The sequence below is a fragment of the Pinus tabuliformis genome, chromosome J, assembly GCF_031772625.1.
Source record: "Pinus tabuliformis cultivar Carrire ecotype Pingquan chromosome J, CPIR1, whole genome shotgun sequence".
In the NCBI taxonomy this organism is placed as follows: Eukaryota; Viridiplantae; Streptophyta; class Pinopsida; order Pinales; family Pinaceae; genus Pinus; species Pinus tabuliformis.
In genome coordinates, this window is record NC_142295.1 from 943,543,453 (window position 1) to 943,557,688 (window position 14,236).

At 38.7% G+C, this 14,236-nt stretch overlaps 1 protein-coding gene across 4 annotated transcripts in view; it reads left to right on the top strand.

The window, feature by feature from the left end:
• The window catches only part of LOC149229901 (mitotic checkpoint protein BUB3.1-like), a 349,473-nt gene that overhangs the window by 301,546 nt on the left and 33,691 nt on the right, over nt 1–14,236 (top strand). The window contains exon 9 of one of the 4 annotated variants that reach the window (XR_016247977.1): nt 12,696–12,881. The exons of the other annotated variants lie outside the window; for them this stretch is intronic. The gene's annotated coding sequence lies outside the window, so the exon portion shown is untranslated. The remainder of the gene's footprint in view (nt 1–12,695; nt 12,882–14,236) is intronic. 4 annotated transcript variants of the gene reach the window in all.

The following is a 14,236-nucleotide window of genomic DNA, read 5'->3' on the forward strand; positions in this document are numbered from 1 at the left end:
ACTATGAACCCTTCAAACTCTTCTTCGATGTGGCAACTTCGAACTGTAGTGACACCGAATTTAGTCACCATCATTATCATCCGAATCTCAGAGGTAAACCCGATCCTTTGACTGAGAGATAACATCGATCTTATTTTTGTAAACTTGTCTCCTTATCTGAGATCCTACAACGAACCTATCTATTGCAATATACCCGAACTTGTCTCTGCTCTTTTGACACTCGAACTTAGAGTGATCCGAACTTTCCTTCATTGCCACTGTCCTCCCAAAATCACAGAGACATTCGAAAATCTCAGAGACATATTCGAACTTCATTGTGTGAATGCGAAGAGCTTGCCCAAATATATATAGTGGTTTGTCCCATAAATAAGCAAACCTATGCTTATTCGAATAGGTGTGTCTACTTTAGGTGAGCTGACATGAGTTCTTCTCTCTGTTTTGAGGCCGACTTCAAGAGGAGGACTAGTTCTTGTCGTTGGAGGGCTTCTAGACACTTTTATAGACTCATATACATTTGTCATATCCCCAAGAAGAGTTCTTCATACATGACATTGACCCTTTCACTTTAATGACAAATCCTAAGGTTCTCAATGGGAGCCATCTAAATAAAATCTCTTGCTCATGAAACCCATGAAGCAAGCATTACAAAGTAATTTTATTTTTCTTCTTTTCATCATTTACAAAAATCACAATTACATGTCATTATGAAGACCAAACCTAGTTACACTTTTCAACAGATCAGAATTTATGAATCGAAGTATTCCATTTGTCTCGCTCCTACTTGAATGGAATGGTCCCTTCACCTTCTTTCCACTTGCACATCCCAGACAAACTCCATTATGATTTACTCGAACCTAAGGCATTCCAGAAACCATCTTTCTCATCTTAGTTATGGCTTCATTGTGAAGGTGAGGGAATCTTCGGTGCCATAACTCACATTGATGAGAAGCATCATGAACCAAGGCTCGCATAGGGCTCTTGCAGACTTTATATAGGCCTTCATTTTGGGTTCCAAGAGTGAAGGCATCTCTCATGCTAGTTCTCCTTGGCCAAGCAAGGACATTCCCATTAATGAATGCAACCTTGAAACCCTTGTCTTCCATGGCAGAAATTGAGACAAGGTTCTTCTTCAATCCCGACACATATAAGACATCATGTAGATGTATGATTTGACCATAGTTCAAATGAAAAGAAATAGATCCAAACCCCTTCACAAGATATGTAGAATTGTCCCCAAGAATTATCTTCAAATCAAACTCCCTCTCAACCAAGTTTGAGAGGACTTCTCTATAGCTAGTGAAATGTCTAGAAGCCCCACTATCTACCAACCAACTATCAAAAGAATTCGAACGAGAGGAACTAGAAAGTGCAAAAACAAGAAAGTATTCAGATTGAGTTGCCATTGCATTATTACCATACCTTGAGTTCCTTGATCTCTTGGGAGGACGATGAATTTCTTTAGGGGCAACAAGAGCTTCTCTTCTTCTTCTATTGTTGAACCTATTGTTGTTGTTGCCATTGTTGATGTAGTTGGACCTTGGAGCATCTCTCTTTTTTGGACAGTCTCAGGCATAGTGACCATGCTTGTGGCAATTATAGCATTGAAATGTTGACATGTCACTGTCCATTGTCACTCTTTTATTGGAGTCTTTAGATGCTGGTGCAAGCTTTCTTGAATTAGATCATCCTCCTCTTCCTTTCCTCTTCTTGTCTTGAGCAACAAATGCAAAGGGTTCTCCTTCTTCATCCTTTTGAATTCTTCCTCTAGAAATCACCTTGGTCTCTTCTTGAGTGCACTTGCCAAATAACTCATCAATTGAAGGAAACCTGTCATTGTTGCTAATGGTGGTGATAAATGTCTCCCAAATAGGAGGAAGACCTACAAGAGAAATCAATACCAACTCTTTATCAGATGTAATTTCTTCAGCAGACAACAATTGATCCTTGAAATGAGATATCCTCATGAAGTATGACTGAATAGTCTCTCCCTTGTTCATCTTAATGTCCTTGAGTTGATTCTTCAAATAAAGGATATGACTCAAGTTGTTGACATCATACATCCCAACCAACTTATCATACATTTCCTTAGACTTGTTCAACTTCGAAACATAAGTGATCAAATGATCTCTCAAAGAATCAATAATAATTTTCTTAGCTTTGACCTCACCTTTCTTGTACTCGAATTTTGTAGCAACAATTGCACTCTCTGGAGGCTTATGTACCTTGCCTTCAACATATTCTATTACATCATTCTCCTCCAAAGCCAAATCAACGTTGGCTCTCCAAACAACATAGTTAGATGAGCCATTCAACTTCTCTTCAATCTTGAAGTATGACTCATGAGGTAGTCATCTTGACCAAGTCAAATAATCTTTAGCAGCAGATAAGATATCTTCAAAGGGTGATTGCTTTTGCCTCCTTGAGCTTGTCTTCACCTTAGCTCTAATACCATGTTGATTTTTCAATGCTTTATGTTGTAACAATCATTTCGAGAATTTCTTCTTCTTTGGCAATCACTTTTCCAATTCAATTTCAATCACCCAATTACAGTAAGCAATTGTAGATAGAACAACAAACAATATGCATAATAGAAGACAACCAAGATCAATAGAGGCACATAGATGTTTGGTCAAAGACTAGGGAATAACCCCACAAGGGGAAAACCCTAACCAAATTCTTCTTCTATTAGATGTTCATCAAATGTTCAACAACTAGTCAAAGGTTCAACCAATCATTATCCAATCCAATATGATCATAAAAGTCAAATCTTGTCAAATACGAATTCTGCAATTTTCTTCAAAGTCAACAATAGTCAACACAACCCTAACCAGTCCTCAGTCAATGGTCAAATCAACTCTAAAATATTCGGCCAACTAGTCAAAGAATGTAGCTTCCTTCTCTCAATCAAACTCAATTAAAATAGTCACAAAATTATGCCCACAAATTTTTTGGTCAAAGTCAAAGTCAACTTGCGAAAACCCTAAATGTACTTATGTGGTCAAAGCTTGTCAAAATGTCCAAAAAAGTTCGATCTTCTCTCTCCTAAATTCGACCTTTGAAACAGATCCAAACCCAAGTAAAAAACAATTCAAACCATTCGAAGTCAACATTGGTCAAAGGTGCCAAAACAAAAAAGTCAATGCTGCCACATAATTCTCTCCCTCCCCTTTGCACATGTGAACTCGAACCATAGAATTTTTAGACCAGATCGAACGAATGAAGAAGAATGATTTATGTGATGTGACGCTTCCAAGTGATGTGACCTTAGGTGTAGTTATATGAGGTTTTGGTGGATGAATTCCTTTTTCCAGAGTCACTTGTACTTTTGAGGGTGACTTGGACCTATATTAAAAATTATATTTTCCCATGTGCAAACTTAATTTTTCCAAGGTCCAATGGGGTATCCTTATGGTTTGTAGGGCTTCTCCAAGGGGGAATTTCTCCCTCAACTACCAAATTTAAACAAGGATCTTTGTAAGAAGTCTAATGAAGAGAATGTTGCTTTTGCAAGAAAGATGAAGGGCGAAGCGAAGGACTTGAGTAAGGTGAAGTGTTACATGTGTGACGAGCATGGTCATTATTTGAGTAAGTGTCCACGTTAAAAGTAGGGAGATAATGAGAAGAAGGAGATAACAATGGCGCTACATTTTCAACTGAGATGGATGACTTCTCAAGAAGATTCGAGGAAGACTTTGCTTTGGTTTCTCATTTCTCTGAGGGTGCATGGTTCATTGATAGTGGAGCATCAAAGCATATGATAGGATTGCATGAAGTTTATGAGACTCTAACTGAATGGGACTCGAAATTGCACATGAAGGTTGGTGATAAGAGCTAGAAGACTATCAGAGGGTCAGGTGTTTGTTATTCAAGATGGAGTCGGGTGGGCTGCTACGAGTTCAAGATGTGCAGTGGGTATCAGAGCTCAAGTGAAACATGTTCTCTATTTCAATGATCAAGGCGAAGGGGTTGGAGGCAATATTATGAGGTGAGAAAGCGATACTCAGGCCCAAAGGCTCTAATTTTGTTGGAGTAGTCATTGGAGATAGAGAGAGTGGTCTATATCCATTAATGGGCAAGCCTATAGATCAGGGGAAGAAGCAAGTTCTTGAGACTTATAGGGAGTTGAGTTCAAGTGAGAGTTTGTAGGTTCAAAGGGAGAATTTGCAATCCAAAAGAGCACATGGTTAGTGGGGAGTAAGGAGACTTCTATAACTGGTTGTTGGGAATCACTATTGTCGTTCGACCAAAACCTGTAGGTATTGGTCAAACCCGCAGGTATTAGTCAACGATTGCATCGTAGACAAGGATCCACGAGAGGCGGTTAGTCCATGTCGCGAAACACATGGGGAGTGTTGGTTTATCCAATGTCCAACAATATCCCCCCCAACGTGAGCCAGGTGTGTATCGAAATCTTGACCTACGCTCTAATACCACTTATTGGGAATCATGATTGTCGTTAGACCAAAACCTGCAGGTTTTAGTCAACGATCACATCGCCAGAGATAAGGATCCATGAGAGGTGGTTAGTCCATGTCGCGAAACGCAAGGGGAGCGTTGGTTTATCCAATGTCCAACATTGGCAAGAAGGAACCGTGGAATGGGTTGAAGGCCTGTAGTGAGAAGAAGAAGTGATAGGCTTCTGGTGGCAGGGACACTACCAAGGATAATGTTGTTCATTCTACAGGACATGCTGCAGTGGTGGACGCCAGAGACGGGGCTAGTGTTGCTGATGAGTTACTTCCGAGTAGTGGAAGTACCTCCCTTGCTAAGAGGGAGTATTGAAATTGTAGCTTGGGAGGTACTCCCACAACCCTTGGGGTACTATGTTGTGTGGAGTTGACCCAGGAAAATGAGCTTTCATTGGGCGATGTACCCAAGCAATGGGTTTAAACCTAAAGGTGTGGGCTAAAGTCCCAAAAGAAATAATTGTTTATTCTGATTATTGTTTCGGAGGAACCTTAATGGAGTTAATAGCCCCTAAGCTAATAGTTAGAGATGATATAAATATAGGAGACCTGAGTGAGGTCTAATCACATCATTGCGATTCATCTTGTGATTATCACTAGCTAAGAAGGGTAGCCACATACCTGAAGTGGAGGAAGATTTGAAGTCTTTCTGTGTTTGGAAGTGTGTTTGTCCTAGAGGAGGAGGCCAAAAGTTCTCCTCCTAAGTCTAGTCTGCTGGGAAACGAAATCTTGTGTCATGTAGGAAAGACGTGGAGCCTTATATCTGTCTTTATTCTAGGTTGAGTTATGTCTGTAGTTTTGGAGGGGAATGCAATCTTTGTTAACATAGGGTTGAAATGATTGTTAGGAGGCTGGTATTGGGGCCGAGTTACCTCAGATCCAAGCGCAACATATATATCACAAGATCAAGGCTAGAACATTGATCGCATGGTGTGACAAAAGGCTCTGAGCTGAGGATTAGAGGTTGTAGAAGATCTGTTTCAACTTTCAGGGCCAAGTGACTTCAGGCCTAAGCTGAGGTTGGATGAGGGCGTATGGGTTAGTGGTTCATTGAAGATAATTGTAGAGTTATGTTGATTGAAGCCTGTTCATGAATGCTGGAATGAACAATGTTTTAAGAGGGATAATATATAGTGGCTTGGAAGGGCTACTCCACTGTGAGTAGTAGACCACTTTGATGCTGATTTTATAGTGATTTTGTGGGCAAGTGTAATGTGAGAAGATGAGCTATTTGTAGTTGAGTATACAAGCATTTGGAGAAGCAAATACCTTTGTGAGAAGCTAGTGTGCGGAGATATTGAAGGAGCATATTTCTTTGTGAGAAAGGTGGCAAAAGACTTGCCAAGTGTCAAGTCAAAATGCACTGAAAGGGATGATCTGTAAGGGCATCTTCAACAAGCATGTCAAGTTTTTTTCTTGTATTGGGCAGACTGATAGTCAAAAGAAGTTGACTTGAAGATCTAGTTTCTTTGTATAAGGGATTTGTAAGGGCCATGATACCTGGTACAAGATCCCTATGTTTGTTTTATTAAAGTCGTAATAAAAACAAGTTTTGGGTCTGCAAATTTTTGTGTACTTAATTGATTCACTGATGTTGCATTTCCACTGTGCAAAGAGATTGAAGTTGTGTGTATTTCAGTGTGTTTATGATCATGATTAGACATAGACATGATCTAAAGTTCTAGGTAAAAACAAACATGTAGAACTCATGCTAGAATTTTTCTAGCATGCTGATTATGTGTTAGCCATTGTTTGCATTTTTTTCTTTTTCTTTTGTTGTTGGCCATCTTATGCTTTTTCTTTTCTTTTAGTTGCATCAACCTCTAGGGTAAAATTATCTCCCCCTACTCAAGAATGTGAATGTGTGAGTGCCAAATCCCAATGATCTAATGATAGTTAACCCGAAGGATGTAGGTGATACAAGGGAATGATGAAAGATGTTATGTATGGAATGGTTATGGACACACTACTTCAATCCAAGCTTCCAATGTAGTGCCTGTCTTATAACCCTAAGGCCTTAGAGGAGGTCCCAATGGACTAAGACTAAAGACTAACCCCCTTGTTAAGGTGAGAGAACAAATATACAATCAAGATTTGTCAATCATCTAGATCACCCATTTATCCATGTAAGAGTGCCCAAACATTAAGTAAAAGCACTTGATTGCAAAATGGTTAAAGTACTTGCCAAGCATTAGCCCACCTATATTCAAGAGGAATGTTGAATAGTGAGAGGTGAATGACTTGTGTGAATGGCAAAGGAATGTGGCATATCATCATCAATAAGCAACATGTAGGGCTGTTGGCTAGTTGACTGTGTAAGATGGGAGAAAATGTTTTTTCCTATAGGGTTACCATTTTGGTGGGTAACACCCCTCATATTCATATAAGTGTTAATTACATATTTCAGGGGTAACTTGCAGGGTGGTGAGATACTACAAATACACACTTATTTCTTTCTTAAGGGTAGTCCTTGTGATGAGCTTCCATGATATTGCTTGAGGATAGTCCTTTTTGTGATGATCTTCGATGATATTTTTTGAGGATGGATGAACATAGTGGTCTTACTTGGTGGATCATGTGATTGATTCTTTTGGTGGTCTGGGTTGCTTGCTTCATGATCACATGTGACAAATAGTGGTGGTATACTCGGTTGATAGATGGTGATGACATGCTCCTTAGTGATATGATGGATGATCGTGTTCATGGTTAACCTAGTCAAACATTTATGCACCTCACTTATGAAACACTTAAGAAAAGATCGAAGGGATGGCATGGTGTAATGTTTATTCATGATAGTGGGTTTGTTTAGATCTATTTTATTACGACTTTGGCTTATGAAGATCATGGTGTAAAATATTTATCTGTACCATTTGCACAAATATCGTGGTGAAAATATTTTGAAGTGGCCTACCATTTTTACACATTAACCATTGTGAAGACAAAATGTAAAGAATAAATCATGTCATTCTTATGATGGGCCACCCCTTTGTTGTCATACACAAGCTAAAGACATGCCATGATGTAAAAAGGGGCATGATATCATGGTTAATACATATGTTCATGAAAAATGTGATTTAATCAAATATCTCCCTTCTTTATCTCAAGTAGAACCCCCCCCCTCCAAGAGATCAGAACTTGGAATCATGAAACATGCGGATTTGTGGGCGAACCGCGAAATGAAATTTCGAAACTGCGCTTTGCTTGAAAAATCACGATTCTTGGACCTATCAAAACTGTGATGGTTTCGTTCACAGTTCCAGAAGCCAAACTGCGATTTCGACATGGTTTTGGAAATTGCTTGCACAATTTTGTGAGGCATTTTTTTTGGAATTTTGGAACTGCTATGTGAGGATCCAAGCTTCCCAAGCATCCAATGGTGCTCCTTTGATCCTCCCTAGACGCTTCCTAGATGCTCCCTAATGATAATGTTAATTTCTTAAAGTAAAAATGACATTTTCCTGTATCTTCCATTTTCATCTTTTTATTTAAAATTTTAACATTGCCTTGAAATGACTTAGGATGCTTGAGAGTGGTTCCAACCTCATCAAACTTTATATGGAGAAAATAAAAAATCATATCCCATTCAAAATTCAGCAGACCTAACAATTTTCAAGATTTCAGGTACAATGGTATTGTGGCATTTCATTAGACTATATGATGTATGAGGGTATGTGATATGCATTTAATCAAGAACACCAAACCCTATATGTACCCTAATATTGGTGGTGTTGATGGTTGAACTCCTTTGTCATGGCCTTAGCAAAAATGTGTTGGAAAATGGTAACTATTGTCGGTATTTTCATTTGGAAATCAATGGAGAAATTTCATATTTAGATGTTCGATCAAGTCAGCCTAAAGTGCACAAGTGGACCCCACATGTGGAAAAGCCACCTCCTAAGACACATATAAATACAAATTCGTTAGAGCTCATTTTGGAAACACATCACTCACACATTCGATCTGAAATAGCAAGGAGAGGTTCACACGTGCAAAGGAGTCTTTCTATTCTACATTGACCAACTTCTATTCTTCTATTTGACCAATGTTGAACTGGGAGAGATTGCTTTTGTTTGACTGATCTCTTTAACTATTTTGGAGGCCAAATATTCTAGGGATCTGTTGACTCTGTTTTATCGAGATTTTGTCTTGTTTCTAGGTCGTTGATCGCAGGTTAAACTTATGACTTTGACCGAAAAATGCACAAGTTTGTTGACTATTGTTTTGACCAAATTTCAGCCCTCTATTCTGAGCTACCTCAGGCTGAAATTCAACCCTCTATTGCATACTTGACTTTGACTAGCGTTGATTGCACTTTCTCTCTCCTTTGTTTGGTTTGACTTGGTATTTATTGAGGTCAGAAGTTGGAATCTTGTTGGAATATTCTAATGTACTTTTGATGAACTGAATTGATCTCTCATAAGGAAAGATTAGTTGGGTTTTCCCCTAGCTGCTATCCTAAATATCGATGTCTCTTGTCTATTGTTTTACTGTTTACTGTGATCCCTATTGCTCTATTGATGAAAGTGAATGGTTGAAAATTTTCATGTATGACTACTTAATGATTAGAATGCTATAAGAAATCAAATTGTATCACTGGAAGTAGTTATCAGTTTGAAAATTTATACTAGTCTTGATTGCACTAGTAAAATCAACACAATATCAGAGCTTTGGTGAAGGGAAAGAGCATTGGGATCACCTTGAAGAGCACCTTGAAGGGCATTGAGAAGCATTTTGAAGAATTTGGGATTCTACTTTCTGTTTTTGTTGGACATCTTCATCATGAATTCCTTCATGAACTCTGAGAACAAGCTTGAAGGAGCTACAAATTACAGGGCATGGAAGACTAGGGTTGACCTAGTGCTTGCAAGGCACAAGGTCATGAGTATTGTTACAGGAAAAGTCACTGAACCAGTTGATCAAGCAGGAAAAGACAAATTTCAGGAAGATGACATCTTGGCAAGGAGCATCATTATAGAATTTGTTAGGGATCATCTAATTCCCTATATTGTTGATCACCAAACTTCCAAGGAGATGTATGATGCCATTATTGGATTATACACTATCAACAACATCAATCAATCTATAAGTTTGAGGGGTCAACTTCACAATATCAAGATGACAATTAATGACACTGTAGCATCATATCTTGTAAGGATATCTCATATAAGAGATCAACTCAAAGCTATTGGAGAAGAAGTATCCTACAAAGAATTGGTAGTTGTGGCTATGGGTGGCCTACTTGAATCCTGGGATCCTTTTGCAACAAGTATTAGTGACAGAGAACATGCATCTTATTTGACAAGCTTTGGGTTGTTTGCACACAAGAAGAATCAAGGCTTGTTTCTAGAGGCAAGATTGCAAATCCAACTGAAGACTCTCAAACCTTTGCAACCCACTCAAAGAGTAAAAGAAGAAGATGTAATTTTGGAAGATTTCAAAGAATTTCAAGGAGAAGACCTAATTCAAGACCTGCTCTAAGATCTGTCCAAGAAGGGAACCTGCTCCACTAAGAAGCCCTGCTCCTCCCTCTTAAGATAGAAGAGATAGAAGAGATCTAACAAATGTTCAATGTTAGCATTGACAAGCATATGGTCACTATCAAAATGACTGTCATCAAACAAATCAAAGGAATGACTATCAAAGGAATAATGATCGAAATAGGAAAGGGAATCATCATGCTTTTGGAGCTAACATTGATGAATCCTCTCATAAGAGGAGGCCTAGAAAGAATGATTCTGATGATGAATATGTTGGAAGTAATGCTTCCATGTCATCTGTAGTTATCATTAGGAGTTATGAGACATCAGTCTAGAAGTTGTTGATTCCTATGTTATGAGTTAGAGTCATGTTCTAGATGTGTCGAAGTCTGTGTGTTGTGTGCTATATATTGTAACTGTTGTGATTAATAATAAAACAATATGTGTTTGGTGTTGTGTGTTTAATCACTCTCTCTGCTCTCTCTCTTTGTTTTCTATCATGGTATCAGAGTGGGTACTGGCTTGACTCCTTCAAGGGAGGACCAGGAAGATGTGAGGGAGCCTTGAGGATTGATTTGATTCTCTGTACATAGATTGAGTTTAGTTTACTGTGTGAATTTCATGTGTTACTGTGTGTAGATCTATTTTATTGTTAAGTGGTGTTGTAATGGATTTTCAATAGAGGGTTTTGTCGTCTGGCCAAGCTTCAATATCTTTATGTCAGCCCATGACTAAATGTAGAGGCACTGCGCTGCCTGACGTGGAACACCATTTGATCCCAATCAAGGTAGTGGAGCCGTATGGATTCCACTCTATGTTCTAAGATTTGTATTTTTTCTGGAGTCCATGTGCATTGCTGGTGAAAATTTGCCCACGGCTTCGACCAAATTGAGAAGGATTAGAATCTGTATGTACTTCATCTTAATCACAATTTGGACTCTTTATGGTCACGATGGAATTCAAAGTCTCATTGTCTTTGCAACGAAGGCATCTCAGATGATCAAATGAGAGTTCTGCTCCATTTTTCTTTAGGAGATCTACAAAGTGCTACCTATCATTGCATGTGGCAGAGGGAGTGGCGTAAAAGTTGTGCAAAGAGGGCTGTGACATTGTCACGATTGTGGATCTATGGAAATACGATTGTGGATTGTGGATCTGTGTGAATGATGCAGGGGCTTGGAATTCACTTATTAAATGAGAACTGATCTGCCCTTGGTGCCATTGCTAGCCTCAGTTGATCATTGTTCTTGTTCCCTTTGTCATCAATCCCCATCAATGTTTGGGCGGTGGAAGAGAGAGTTCTCTTGTCTATCTCGAACGACATCACCAACCTCCAAAGCCATCTAACATTCAGGCTGATATCATTTTCAAGCTCGCACTTGAAGAATTGCACGAAGTGGTTCATTAATTTGTTGTTTAAGGTTGGGGATCTATAGTATAATCGATCTTCCATAGTCGCTTCAGCTGTTGCGTTGCACATAATCTACAAGGACGTCGATGAGAAGCTTAAGTTGTTACTCGATGAATCTTTCACCTGTGAAGATTATTCATTTCATCGATGATGCAGTCAATGCCTGGGAAGGAGCGAAGGGACCATGTTGGACTCTATTTCCATGGTTTTAAATCAGCCATTGTTGTAGAGGTCTTGTTGGCCAAGTTCATATTTCACTTGGCAAGTGGGAAGTGCTTCTGTTTTAAGGAAAGCAGTAAAGTTCAAGTTCTTTCATATGTAGATGATCATGGCTTTGTAATGCATGCAAAATATAGTACATTTATGAAGGCTTCACTTTAAATAGTTTAATGGGATGAACGAGATAGAGGAATGGTGGATGCAGATCAATCAAAATATGAATGTGAACATTGTGTATGAAAAATGACAATGGAATATGTTATGGTCTAAACTATTGCTATTTTTTTATGGTTGTGTGTTTGTGTCTAAGTTTTTGGTGTGAGTTGAAGTCGAAGTATGTTATTATATTGTACAAAAATCAAATGATGCAAAACAACAAAGAACTGGCCAACTATTCAACAGACTAATGTGACACGTCGTACTCTGGGAACACTAGTCATAGGTAGTTCTTAATAAGGTCAAGCTGGTGTGACTCGTCATGCTCCGAGAGCATCAGTACATGCTATTTATACAAGGTCAAGTTGTAGAATTGTCTGCTGAAGACATTCCATACCCAGAATGTTATCCTAGATAACTGGTGAATATAGCGGAAGGCCATATATTCAACAGATGGTGGCAGTTCCATAGGGTGGTTTAGTATCGAGACTGACCTGTTGTGCTCTGGGAGGTTCAGAAGCGCCAATTCTGCAAAGTACGTTAATGATGGTCTGAAGCGGTTATGTCTTAAATGGGTCAAGTGGGAAGCTCGAAAGTGTGGTGAAGAGTGGATATGAGTGCTAGTGATGACCATATCAGACAAATCTAACAAAGATTTATTTATTGTTGTAATATGTTTTTTCAATGTTTTCCATGTAAGCATTAAGGGAGGGTGTTGGAAGTAATGCTTCCATGTCATATGTAGTCGTCATTAGGAGTTACGAGACATCAGTCTAGAAGCTGTTGATTCCTATGATATGTGTTGGAGTCATGATCTAGATGTGTCAAATTTATTGTGTTATGTCCTATATATTGTAACTGTTGTGATCAATAATAAAACAATATGTGTTTGGTGTTGTGTCTTTAATCACTCTCTTTGCTCTCTCTATTTTATATCAAAATACTCATTTTATTATGCTTTTACAGGTTCCATTGTAGGTCATCATGAAATATGGTTGGTGGACAATGGTGCCTCTAAGCACATGACTAGAAGTTGTGAGAACCTCTTTGAATTGGTTGAAAAGAACAGAGCCCAAAGAGTTGATCTTGGAGATAATGGCAAACACGAAGTCAAGGGCATTGGTTCGTCATCCTTCCAATTGAAATCAAGAGGTAATGTATCTATTAACAATATTCTATATGTTCCTGGTTTAAAGAAGAATTTGTTGTCCATTTCATCTCTTGAAGACAAAGGATATAGAATTGCTTTTGTGGATGGACAAGTTCTAGTATGGAAGAAGGATGCCTCTTTTGAATCTGCTAAAGTCATTGGTGTATGAATTGGAGGCCTATATTGTCTCCTTGGTCGCTCAATCCAAGCCTTACTACACAACACCACTGATCTTTATGAGCTATGGCATCGAAGGTACACACATGTTCATTATAAAGCTTTATCTAGATTGAAAGATTTTGTAAATGGTGTACCTGAAATTAAGATCGAGCATGATGGAGTTTGCAAGGGATGCACCCTTGGGAAAAATGTTAAAGGAAGATGTACTAGCAATGATAGTAGATCCAAAGGAATCTTGGATCTTGTGTACTCCGATGTTTGTGGGCATATGTCTAACAAGATCTTGGCTAGCAATTTGTATTATGTCTCTTATTGATTATTACTCTCGTAAGGCATGTATTTATCTCTTGAAATCCAAGGATGAGGTATTTGAAAAGTTTCGGGAATTCAATGCAGAGGTTGAAATTTTTATAGGAAGAAGGATCAAGACTCTAAGGTCTGACGATGGAGGAGAATATGTATCCAAGGAATTGATTTCTTTCTGCAGGGATGCTGGAATTAAGAGGGAGTTGATAGTTCCCTACTATCCTCAACAAAATGGAATTGTCGAAAGGAAGAACAAGACTATTATGGAAGCTGCTAAGGCCATGCTTCATGATCAAGAATTGCCTATGTTTATTTGGGAAGAAGCTGCAACAACAATTGTTTATGTTCAAAATAGATGTCCACATCGAATCTTGGACTACAAAACTCCTAGAGAAGCGTTCATAAGTGAAAGGCCCATTGCTAAGCATTTGAGAATCTTTGGTTGTTCTGTTTATGTTCGTGTGCACAAGGAAAGAAGGATGAAGTTAGAACCTTCTAGGAAGAAAGGAACTTTTGTTGGCTACTGTGAAAATTCAACAGCCTTTAGGGGCTGTGTTCTAGGACAACATTCTATTGAAACATGCAGGGAGGTTATCTTTGATGAAGACATTGCTTTATGGAAATCCAAGGGTTCACACTTGGATTCTGATGTTGAGATGCAGGCGGATCCAAAGAATGTGGAATAGAAATCTAAAGAACCTAAACCGATGAAACGAGATCCTCATGAAGAATCTGATGATCATGAACTTGTTGAATCTACTAGAGCCATTGTACCTGAGACTAGAAAGAGACTTGCGTGGCTTGAAAGAACATTGAAGGGAGCCGAAGGACATGTTGCACCTCGTGGGACCTTCAAGGAAAGCAAGAGTCC